Below are 12,083 nucleotides of genomic sequence, written 5' to 3' on the forward strand. Positions count from 1 at the left end.
AGGCAAGGTTCTAAGAACCTGGAATGAGTTATCCCACCCTGTCCTCACACCCGGTCTATGAAGAAGCTACTATTATCAGGGGAAACTGAGGCAAGGACACTGACTTAGTCACTAGTGAGCAACAGAACTAGGACTTGAGCCCCAATTGTAAGATTTCAGATTTTGTCGATGTCCCCTGGAACCTGCAGCAGGATCCCTCTTCCCTAGGGTTTGAAGCAGGTTGGTGGAGACCCGGGTACTCCACCAGCCCCTCACTTTGCATCCCTTTGCGTTCCCTCACCCATAGTGGGCACCAGCAGAAAGGGGGCCCTCCAGAGGCTGTTGGGAAAATTGCAAGCGATTGCAAGGATTCAGATATTACTGTTGGAAGAAGTAGAGAGACGGCTAAAAAACAAAACCTTGGTTCCCAGGACTCCATGGTCACACAGGGCAACACAGAGCTGAGCTAAGGTCATATCTTTTGCCAGGCAGAGGGCATGGGAATGGGGCTTGGAGCAGTCAGGGGACATGAGCTCTACCCCAGTCAGAGCTAGAAAATGTAGCAGGATTGTATGAGGCCAGCCTAATAGCAAGATCTCTCTCAATAAATAGATAGATGATTGATGATGATAGATAGAGAGATAGATAGATAGACAGACAGACAGATAGATAGATAGATAGATGATAGATAGGTGATAGATTAGATAGATGATAGATAGCTAGATGATAGATAGATAGATAGATAGATAGATAGATAGATAGATAGATAGATAGATAGATAGATAGATAGATAGATAGATAGATAGATAGATGCTAGATTAGATAGATGATAGATAGATGATAGATAGATTAGATAGATGATAGATAGATGATAGATAGATTAGCTAGATGATAGATAGCTAGATGATAGATCAGATAGATAGATAGATAGATAGATGATAGATGATAGATTAGATAGATGATAGATAGCTAGATGATAGATTAGATATATAGATAGATGATAGATTAGATAGATGATAGATAGATAGATAGATAGCCAGAGAGGGGGCTCAGCAAGTAAAAGCACTATCCAGGCAAGCCAGAGGTCCCAAGTATGATCTCCAGAACCTGTGTAAAGTCAAATGTGGCACACATCTCTAGTCCCAGCACTCCTACTATGAGATGAGAGGCAGGGAATTGACTGGAATTTGGGGGGGGGCTAGCTTGGAGTACACAAAGCAGCAGAAACATGAGAGACCCTGCAAGGTGATAGGAGAACCAATGCCTGAACGTTCTCCTCTGACCTACACACACACACTTGCACTTGCACACATACCCACTATATATATCGAGAGCTTTCAGGTGTGGAGACAGCCTAGGCCACTCTTCCCAAGCTGCACCGTCAACCACCTGAGGTCCTTCTGAGAGCCTAAGGAAGACTCTGGAAGGAAGTGCCTCTGTCTCTAGCTAGGGCTAAACTGGGATCCCCTGACCTGGGCCCCCTAGGTACAGATAAAAGTCCCCTGCCCCCCTGCCTTTCCCTTCCAATGCTAATTTGACCTCAGGAAAAGATTAGCTCTTGACTAATTTGGTGTTCAAGACCCTGGTGGTCTGCTCTCTACACTGAATGCCCTGAGCTGCTCCTCGCAGCTCCTAGGGTGGTCGATATCATTCTATCACCAGAAATGCCCTCTGCCTTTGTGGCCGTGTTCAAAAGTCCCTCCTATCTAAGGAAAGTCCCCAGAACCCCCAGACAGAGGTGTTTCTCGCTCCTCTGGACCTGTAGTTCCTGGTTGCCTTTCCTTTTGGCCCACCCAGAGCCAGGCACAGACACACACTGATCTTTAATCTCAGTGTCTTCATCCCCAGACCTTTCACACACCTAACTTCCTGTCCCTGTCAAGTACTGATGTCTCTGGGTCTCTTTCCCCAAATCCTAGAGAACCCCCAGGTCTGACAGAGTAGGTTCACATGTTCACAGTATGATAGGAACTCGAACTTCAGGCCTGGACCCTTCATCGCCATTCCTGGCTGTATGACCCTAAATAGTTAAGGTAGCCTCTCTGAACCTCACTCTTGGGCCATACCCTGTTCACTTCCTGGGGCTATTTAGAAGATCAAATGAGTGAAGGCAGGGAGAGTGCTTGGCACGTGGACACAGCTCCACACACCATAGTCATTATCACCAAGTCATTATTTTGGACCTCCCCATGCCTGAAGCCTGCGTTCCAAGGCTGGGCAGCAGGCGATGAACTCAGAAGCAGCCTCAACCCTTGGCTGACTCAGGCCAAAGACGTCTCAGGAGAAGTGGCTGCTTTGCGGTTAGCCTGAGGCACCCAGGCCTTTCCCTGCAACCTCCACCCCCCCCCACCACCACCTCCAGGGTCCATTCAGGGCTTCTTATCTGGGATGATAAAGGCCCTCTCCCCTCTGAGAGGGATTCATTCGGCTGACTGCCTGACCTTGACAACCCTCACTTTCTTTGACCTGGCCTTGGGGAGGGTGGGGCAGGGCCAGAAGAAGCCTCTCAAGAATGCCAGGTACATTAGTGGTGGGCCTTACCCACATCTGTCCCAGTAGGAATGAACGCTATTCTCTTTCTCCTCAACATCCATCCCACAGTGAGATGGGTCCTTTCAAGAACCCTGCATTTCATCCCTCCTGGGAGCACAGGAATTTGCTACTGCAGCCAGGGTGGTCAGGCAAGTATGCTCCAGCCCTCCATTCTGTGGTGGACTCCTGGCTCATTATGGCTGTCTCCTCTCCTCCACTCACTTCTCCTTAGCTCCTACTAGGTTCCAGAGCTTGGATAAGAGGTAATTAGTTTGCAAGATCCAGGTATGAATCCACTGGAATAAGGCCATCACAGAGAGGCTGGGGAGAAGCGTTCAGCTTTCTGAGTCCTTGCTGAGCAAGCATGAGAACCTGAGTTCAGATTCCCAGTGCCCATGTAAAAAGCCAAGCATGGTGATACATGCTTGTAATCCCGACACTGGAGAGTTGGAGACAGATCCCTGGGGATCACTGACCAGACAGCCTAGGATAATCAGCAAGCCCCAGGTCTCAGTGAGAGATCCTGACTCAAAAAACAAGGTGGACAGTTCCTGAGGAATTATATACTAGGTTAACCTTTGACCTCCACATATATCCACACATAAATACATACATACAGAGCGAGAGAGAGGGAGAGACAGAGACAGAGACAGAGACTGAGGAGATATCTCTATAGGTAAAGCACTTGCCAGAGTTCAGATCCCCAGCACAGCACCCATGTAAATGCTAGGTGGTCTTGATGGCCCACCTGTGATTCAAACACCCAAGAGGCAGAGAGACTGGAGAGAAGGGTCAGCCAGAGAGGCAGAAACAAGAAATCCAAGAGCAAACTGCTATCTAGACCAGCTGTATCAACAAGCTCTAGGTTCAATTGAGAGAGCCTGCCTCAATGAATAAAGAGCAGTTGAGGAAGACTCCTGCTGTCAACCTTACATGCATACACACATGGAAGCACTCATACACACATATATGTGTATGCACACCACACAGGACCCCCACATGCTACGCCCCCAAAAAGAAGCTCAGAGAGCTGGAATTTCTTGTTGCATTGTCTGAGGTCACACAAACAAGGTAGCTTGAGAGCCTGTCTATTATATCCTTCCATCTTCTACACTAGCACCTCCCCAGCCGGGCAGGCTTTGGAGATTCCAGCAACACAAGACTTTTGTGAGCCTGAAGAGAGGCTGTCCAGTCCACAGACACCTCTGGCTATGACATTTAGGGAGAGGGTGTGTTAGGTTGGGCCCACCAGGCCTGCCTGGGCCTGAGGCTCCTTACCAGACCCAGATGAAAGTGTGAGGTCATTGGGCCATCCTGGTTCCCTGTCTGATCTTGCTGCTGTGACTCAACCCTGCCTTACCTAAACCTACTCCTCCTGGGGGACCCCAACAATGGCCTGGGCTGCCCCACAGCCTACCATCCACTCAAAGCCTCTTTTTCCTGAGTCACTGCTCACCTCACCATCCAGCAAGTACATAAACAGCCTCCTCCTCTCCTCCAAGCTCCCAGGGTTCCTGTTGCCAAAGGTCAAGGGGTCAAGTTCAAGGATGGGAGTACCTTCTCCTGCTGTTCTCAACCTCAAGACCTGAGATTGGCCTTCTGATTTGGGGACTTTATGGCACTAGCAGGAAAATCTAAATTGAACTTGAAAATTCAGGTAAAGAGCTCCCTCTGACTTGAGTTCAAGTCCCACTTTTCTATTGCTTATATGGGTCACCTTGGATCAGATACTTATTCCTTACCTAAAAATAAGGATAAGACTAAGCTGTATCCATGAGGATCATGTTATACATAAGATCACACTTGCTGGTATCGTGACTAAGAATGCAAGTTGTGAAGCAGGCAGACCTAGACTCTAAGAAGCTACCTTCGCTGTGAGTCTCTGGCTCCTCATGTCTAGCAAGAATAGCAATGAAGGATCTTTCTGTGGTGGGGATGAAATGTGACAATACATGCAAAGAGTTTGGTGCAGTGCCTGGCACGTGGAGTGTGCTCAGAAACAGTAAGTAAGTAGCTGTGATTAACTCAGAGTGCTGGGCCCATGGCATGCCTAGGTTGGTTTCAGTAAACATTGTAGAAATGGAGAGTAAATAGTTTATGACAATGTCCCATCAGAGAAGGGACCTTGGGAGCAGGAACTCCATAGCATCCTCTACCAGCTGAGCTCTGCACTTCCCCCAGGGGGCTGCAGAAGGCTCTTTGAAGTGGTCTTTCTTGGCTGCAGCTAACCTTACAATGTAGGGTCTCCAAGGCAGCCACAGCACCCTCTCTTTGTGGAGGAGAGAGTTGAGGCTCAGACAAAAGATGGGGCTTGCCTATAGTTCCCTCAACTAGAAGTTAAGCCTATGTCTGCAGTTCCATGTTACCCTGGACTTAGAGTGCTCTCCCTTCTCAGTCTCCAGGGGACTCTGGGAAATTTGCAAACCTTCTGTGCCCGCTGAAGGGTTATACATCCCCACTGGACACTCAATCCCCCAAACTCATGGCAACAAGTGCTGTCCTTGGAACATAGAACTAGAATGCAAGGTATGGTCATCAGTCCAGAAAACCTGTATCTGCCTGGCCCTGTGACGCTCAAGAGGTGGTTCCTGGATCCGAGGGACCCAGTGGACCTGGATGAGGACAGTTAAGGAAAACAGCCTGGAAGGCAGTCTTCACTGACCCCTGTTTCCAGTTCAAGTGTTTGCTAAACACTTGATCTGGAAGTGGGAGGGCGTTGACAACAGTCACACATGTGGCAAAGGACAGGAAGGAAGACTGGAGGGTTTTCTGCTCTTGGAGTCAGACAGACACGTATTTAAGCTCTGACCATCTCTAGAGAAGCACCTGGACTCCAGAAATGGACAAACTGACACACCTTGTAGGGTTATGCTGGAAGCATAGGTCATTAGATTTGATCAGCAATGTGGGTGGCTGCCAGTAACTGACTTATGAAACATTTTCCCCAGCCATGACTGCTCAATCTTAAACTGGGATCCAAAAGAAGAGAAAGGCCATACGAGATAAGAGGTGGGCCTTAGCTCAGCCTGACACCAGGAGCAGAATCCTCAGCTACCAGCTTGCCCCCATAAGAGCAAGATAAGGCCGGGCCAGAGTTAGCTGTGAATGACATCCCTGTGAATGTTCAGAGAGTTAGATCTCATGCCTCGGGTACAGTTGAGGATGCTTTCTAAGAGAGATAACATTTGTGATGAAGTTCAGCGTGGTGGCACATTTCAGTTATCCCAGCACTTGAAAGATGGAGGCAGGAGAATCAGGAGCTCAAGGCCAGCCTTGACTACATAGTACAAGGCTAGCCTGGGTAAAATAAGACACTATCTCAGAAAATGAAAATAAAACAAAACAAAAAAATCAAACACGGAATTGTGGTGAGCCTTGAAAGATGGACAGAATAAATCAAATAGAAGATAGGTAGCCCCAGAGAGCCCTGAGGCAAGGAGCCAGAGAAGTTAGCCATGGTCCATTGGGCCAAAGTATTGGGTATGCAGATCAGCACTGAAGGGATAAGGCAGCAAAGCTAGGTCAGGGGCCGACCCCAAGCAGGCCCAATGCCAGCATGGATGTTTGATGAGACACTTCACCCCAATGCCAAGCTAGGTCCTGTCCTTGGACTTTCAACTGAAGCCAACATGGACCAGGAGCCCAAATCTCAACATACTTTATTCTGGCGTGTCATTGAATGGTGTGCCAAATCAAATGTGGGTGACTGGACCCAACTAGGGTACTGCTTGCTTTGGAGAGACCAGATAATGCAGAACAGTGGCGACCACAAGGTGAAAATTTGATCAATGGCCTGAAGATGGCACAGTTCCAATAACAGCCTACACACACGTACACTGCTCCCAGGAAGACATTCACTCCTCGAGGCCCATGCATTCTGCATCTCACAGTGAGGAAGCGGGCACAGAAGCTGGCCACAGGGCCTTCCTTGCCAAATCTCACTTTGCCTCTGCCGCAAAGCCTCCCAACAGCTGTCATGTGGGATCTTCCTCCTCAGATGCCTTTGATAGATGTAGTCTCTGCCACTCAGGAGGGCTGAGCCACAGTACACCCAGAAGAGACTGACCAACATGCTTGCACTACCTCTAGCTTGGTCCAATGCTGGGCACTTGTCCATAGACGATTAGACGATTAGAGGAAACAGAAGTTGGGGGACTTGAACCTGAGTCACAGGGCTTTGAAGTTGGTACCCAGATCTGCCAATCCCCAGAGGTGCCTGGGGTGGGTCAGCCCCTGACTCATCCCCACACCCTGACCTGCTCTAAGCATAGCTTTAGTTCCCGGCTGCCCTGCCTACCAGAGTCCAGCTGTGCCCCTCCCAGGTCATTCACGGCTTGGGATTCCCAAAGCCAGTGAAAAAGTCACAGCCTTCAGGCAAGGAGGTACCCCAGGCACACCTCTTCCAAGGAATGTCAGCTGAAATCCCAGCAGGAACTCTAGCTTTGCCTGCCTGCTGGGCACCAAGTTGTCCTGATGATGTAGGCACCAGGCACTTATTTTTAGCTGACATCAAATTCTAGAATGAAGTACTGTATTTCTGCTGGGCCCAGCCTGCTGGTGGCTCACTCCTTCCCAGAGGGGAAAGGCAGCCTCCTGGTGGGGCCCTGGGTGCGCCTTGGAAAACATGGGTTCTAGGCAACAGGGTGGCAACAGGGTGGGTGTGGCTCTGAAAAATACCAGCTGCATGTCTTGGCTGGTGGTGATGGTGGGATGGAGGAGAAGGTTGGGGTTCCATCCACTCCAGGTACATGGGCCTAGGTCTCAGAGGCAGAGGAATCTAAATGCCCCAAGTTTCCAGATTCCAGGACTAGCAATGGGACCCCTGGCAGCTCCCCCTCCTTTCTAACTTCAGTTTCTTCATCTGAACTCAAGACCAAGGACACTGCCTGAATTTTCTTCTTTAAAGATCATCTCAAGTTTTTAAAGATAGTATCAGGCAGGAACAGGTGCCTCAACCCTGCTGTTTAGAAGAAGCATCTATGCAAAGACGTGAATTCTGTCTGGTAACCTGAGTCCATCTTAATGCATTCCATGCCATCCAAGTCTTTGGCCTATAATATGTGCCCAGATCTGGGCTGGGTCCAAAGTGGAAATTACAGAAAAGAGCATGTGTCAATGGCTCGTTATCTGAGGGGAGCAGAGATCTCTTCCTAGGAAACAACTAAATAATGTCTCAGCAAAAGTATAACCTGCCATTCAAAGCTCATCAAGTCCTGACCCTCCTCATGAAGGAGGATGGATGGATGGGAAGTTAATTGGGTGGATGTATGGAGATATTATTGAGTAAAAGTTTAGATAAGGGTGACTGGATGGATGGATAAATGATGGATAGATGGATGAAAGATGTATGGACATTGGATGGATGGATGGATGGATGGATGGATGGATGGATGGATGGATTGGCAAGTAGATGAATCAATAGGAGAATTGTTGAAAGAAAATATTATACAGACTGTTCATCTCTTAGCAGAGGAATATAAGAGAAAGCCCCAGCTCTGTCTTTTGTTTTTTGTGTGACCTTAAGCAAGTCACTTCTTTTGGGGCCTCATCTGTAGTAAGATCATGAGATGAGAATGTAATGTCCATGCCTATGTAAGGGCTGCAGCCAGGCCTCAGTGGCTTAGACTGCGGGTTCCATTTTATGTTGGGGGACACAGGTGAGAGGCCTGTTGCCTCTCCTGGACTCTAACATTCCAAGTCTGCACTGGGCTTTCTGCCTGATATGAGCAGGGAGCCATCCTTGGAGAACTGTTGTGGAGAGGTCGACAAAGGGATCACTGGGGTACAGGGTCTAGGACTGCGGCTTCAGAGTAATGCAGTCATACTTAGTCTCGGCGCTGCCACTCCCCAACTGTCTGACGTTGAACCAGTCACCTACTCTCTCTCTCAACCTTAGTTTCCTCACTCATAAAATGGATTAGTTATAGAACCTATCCAAGTTTTTTATTTTCCTCCCAGTGTTAAGGGGCTTGTGCCCCATTTGGCATTTTAGGGTTTAGGGGAAGCCTTTAACACTGGGACAGAACTCAGAAACTTGGAGTTCATAGATTCCTGCCCTAAATGTGGAGCCTCTGTATTGCTTTTACTATTTCAAAAATATCCAGCAAAGTCTCACAGGAGCTTTGGCAGAACACTGTTGCTTTCCTCTGAAAGTCCAGCAGCACCATGGGCCTCGATGACCCTGTTCTGATTGCTCTTAGCTTAATAGCAAGCAAGGCACATGAATTATCCCTTTAAAAGTACAATTTATGTGGGAGATATAAATCTTTCCAAATGGGCTGAGGTAGAAGGAGGGGGAGCATTGACAAGGGTGCCCTCCAAGGCAGCATAGACCAGGGGAGCCGGTCCCACAGGCCTCAGGCTGCTTTTATGAAGACCCAGATGTGGGCGGGCAGTGGCAGGCCTTGCTGGCTCAGGGTGAGCTGGGACTGATGGCAGGAGGCCCAGGCCACCCACCAGAAGGAGGCCCTGAGGCTGAGTGCCCTCAGGCCTGAATAGGGGTGTCTCAAGCTGCAGCCTCAGAGGCAAGAGATGATGGGAATGTCTGAAGTCCTCCCCAGTCCCCAATTTCCCAGCCCAGGCTGACTTTAGGGCCAAACCCTTTCCAATCTGTGGCCAGTAGGCTCCAAACATCAGCCCCTGGCCAGTTCTCTTTACAGTTGCTCCCTTTAAGTCTCCTATACAGCATGTATCTGCAAGTCCCACACTGTGCCCCTTCATCTGAGCTGCAAACAAATTTTCTGAAGCCTGGTGGGGCCAGGTGGCTATAGGGAATAACTGGTTCTCCAGAGGTGAGGGGCCTAGCCCAGAGCCAGAGCCCCATAGTCACTGTCTACAGGCCCTACTTGGGGGAGTTATAAATTCAGGCCAGGTGGTGTCTCAATGTCATGACAGTGAGAGCTGGGAGCATCATCAATAGGCAGGCAGGAGGACAGAAGCCAGGGAAGGGACAGGGAAGCACAGCTACACACACAGCATATGGCAGAGCCAGGAAAAGCCTCCTGCTCCAGGGTCTCACCTAAAACACCAGGCCCCTGCTCTAGCCCATCCCTGTTCTGTTGGACAGTGTCCGGGGACACTTAGCCCTTACTCACGAGCATCCTCCATCCAGCACAGTATCCATGGTGGCCAGACAGCTGCTCCTCAGTGCCATATTTTATCTTGGTGCAGGGAGTTTAGGGGTGTCAAGGAGACAGTGACACACCTCCCAGTGTCTGGCCTTTCTGCTAGTGGGGTGCTTCTAATAGCATTTCCAAAAATCACCCAGGTGGACCCTGTGACAGACTCATGGGTGTATAGGAAGGGCGAATCTCGATTAGAATCTGAGAGAACATGCCCATTCTGTCTTGAGCAAGTCACTCCTCCTCTTGGACCACAGTTATCTCATCTATGGAATGGGGGTGATGACTGGGGGGGGATTTCTTCAGGCCAATCCCTAGCTTCTCACCCAGAAGCACACCTCAACCATTCTGTCACCAGCCTTCACGCCCCCAAAAGTCTCTCTTCTTCCACCCATGCAGGGGCCACATTGGTGGGAACAAATCATTTTGTGTGTTAAACAGTCCCCCCCAAATTCTGACTGGATGACTTCTGATGCATCCCTAGACCCTCTTCCTGCAATGTTTAGAGACCCAGGTGGGCTGCAGGGACCGTTGGGCTGGGGGATTCAATAGGGTAGGTGGCTGGGGCAGTTGGTGGGAGCCAGAATTGTGGAGTCAGCACAGCCAGGCAAAGACATCAGGCAGGTCACATGAAAGGAAGGAACAGGGACAGACTGGCCAGGACAATTAGAATGGATGGGGAGGGCTGCCAGATCTACCAGGAGGGACAGAGGTGACTCTCAGGGCCTAGGCTAAGAGATCCAAAGGCACAGGGAAGCTATTTTTAACTCAGCTTAACATTCTCTACCTGGAAACCAGCTCCTGTCAGTGGGGTAGTGCTGTTCCCGGAATGGCTTCATCCCCTCAGACAGGCTGGACTCGCTCAGGTTCCGAGGCAGGCCTCTCCATTACATGGAGCCTGGCTTGCCCAGCTGGAGCCTGAGCCAGGGAAGGAGGGAAACCAGAGCCAGCAGGACACACAGCTCCCTGCTGACCCTGTGAGGCCAAGGCCCCTGCCCTGTCGTCATCCTCTTTTCACACCCAGAGGGATCTTGTCTCTGAGTCCATTTAATTCTTCTATTATGCTTCTCAGACTTGAAGCTTCTGGTTCCTATTGTCCTGGGCAGGCGTGTTGCATTTGTGCGAAGATTAGACAGGTCAGAATCCTGCCTCTGGCTCCCTGTGGTCTTTCTCTTTTACTTTCTCAAATCCCAGCTACGTCTTTCTCCTCTTCCTGGTTCTCCACAGTGTCTCCTCTCCCTACCTGTCTTTATCTGTCTCTCTGTTTCCCCCCCACCTTGACCTACTCCTTCTTCCACTGACCTGCTCTCTCTTCTCTCCCCTTCAGGCCTCTCCACCCCCTACACCTCCACACAAGACCCCCTTCATCATCTCTCAGAGCCTAATAGAATTGCTCATCTCATTCCAGTAATAGTCTTCTAAATACTTAGAAAGGCACGGTGTGGGGGAGTGAACCCTGAACAGGGAGTCCAGTCCATTGTGGTTTAGTGGTGAGATCAAGATTGGGGTTCCAGCAGAGGCTTTGTCATATGACAGCTGTGTGGCCAAGATGCATCCCCCCAACCTTCGCCTCCTGCCAACTGCTCCCTGAGCCTCCTTGTGGGCACTCTTGGAGCTGACACTAGAAGGGAGCAGTTGTATCCTGGGGCAGTGAGGAGTGGCAAATGCCTGAGTGCATAGTAGGTGCTCAAAAAATCGTGTTCCTTCCAGTGTTCCAGCCTATCACACCCCGCCCTGTCTCACCCTTTATTAGCTCTGCCATACTTGACCAAGATCTCTCTCTCTCTCTCTCTCGCTCTCGCACACACACACACACACACACACGTGCACACACGTGCACACACACACACACACACACACACACACACACACATACACCACACACAGGCTCTGGTCACCCTAGGAAGTCATACAATGGCCTATGTCTCTCCATTACCTGTTTCCCCTTCTATCAGCCTCTAATGTGGGAAGAGAAAATGCTTCATGTAGATAGGAAGAGATACTGGGTGGTCTGGGTTCTACAGTTCAGAGTCGGTGGTCCTAAGTCATTCCCTCTCCTTCAGCATTCACAGAGCCCTGATGATGTGCCCTGTGTACAGGGAAGGCCACAGGCCCTACCTGCTCTGGGGTTCTAGACCTTGAGAATTCGAGATAGACCCACCACTGTAAGTCAGGCAGTCCTAGAAATGCCAAGAACTCTGAGGGCCTTTCCCATGTGCCTGCAGGCAGGGTCCTAGAGAGGAGCTTCAGAAGTAGACTCTGTGCCAGGCCTGGGCAGGCACAGAGAGGCTGCCAGTGCCCCAAGCTGCTCATTCTCCTCACTTTGACCAGTACATTCCTGTTCTCCTCGCTTTCCTTCCTTCTTCTCTTCCTCCTTTTCCATTTATTATTATTATTATTATTATTATTATTATTATTTAGTAGTAGTAGTAACAGTAGTATATATATATA

Source organism: Nannospalax galili, unplaced genomic scaffold (assembly GCF_000622305.1).
Source record: "Nannospalax galili isolate Female #2095 unplaced genomic scaffold, S.galili_v1.0 scaffold577, whole genome shotgun sequence".
Classification (NCBI taxonomy): Eukaryota; Metazoa; Chordata; class Mammalia; order Rodentia; family Spalacidae; genus Nannospalax; species Nannospalax galili.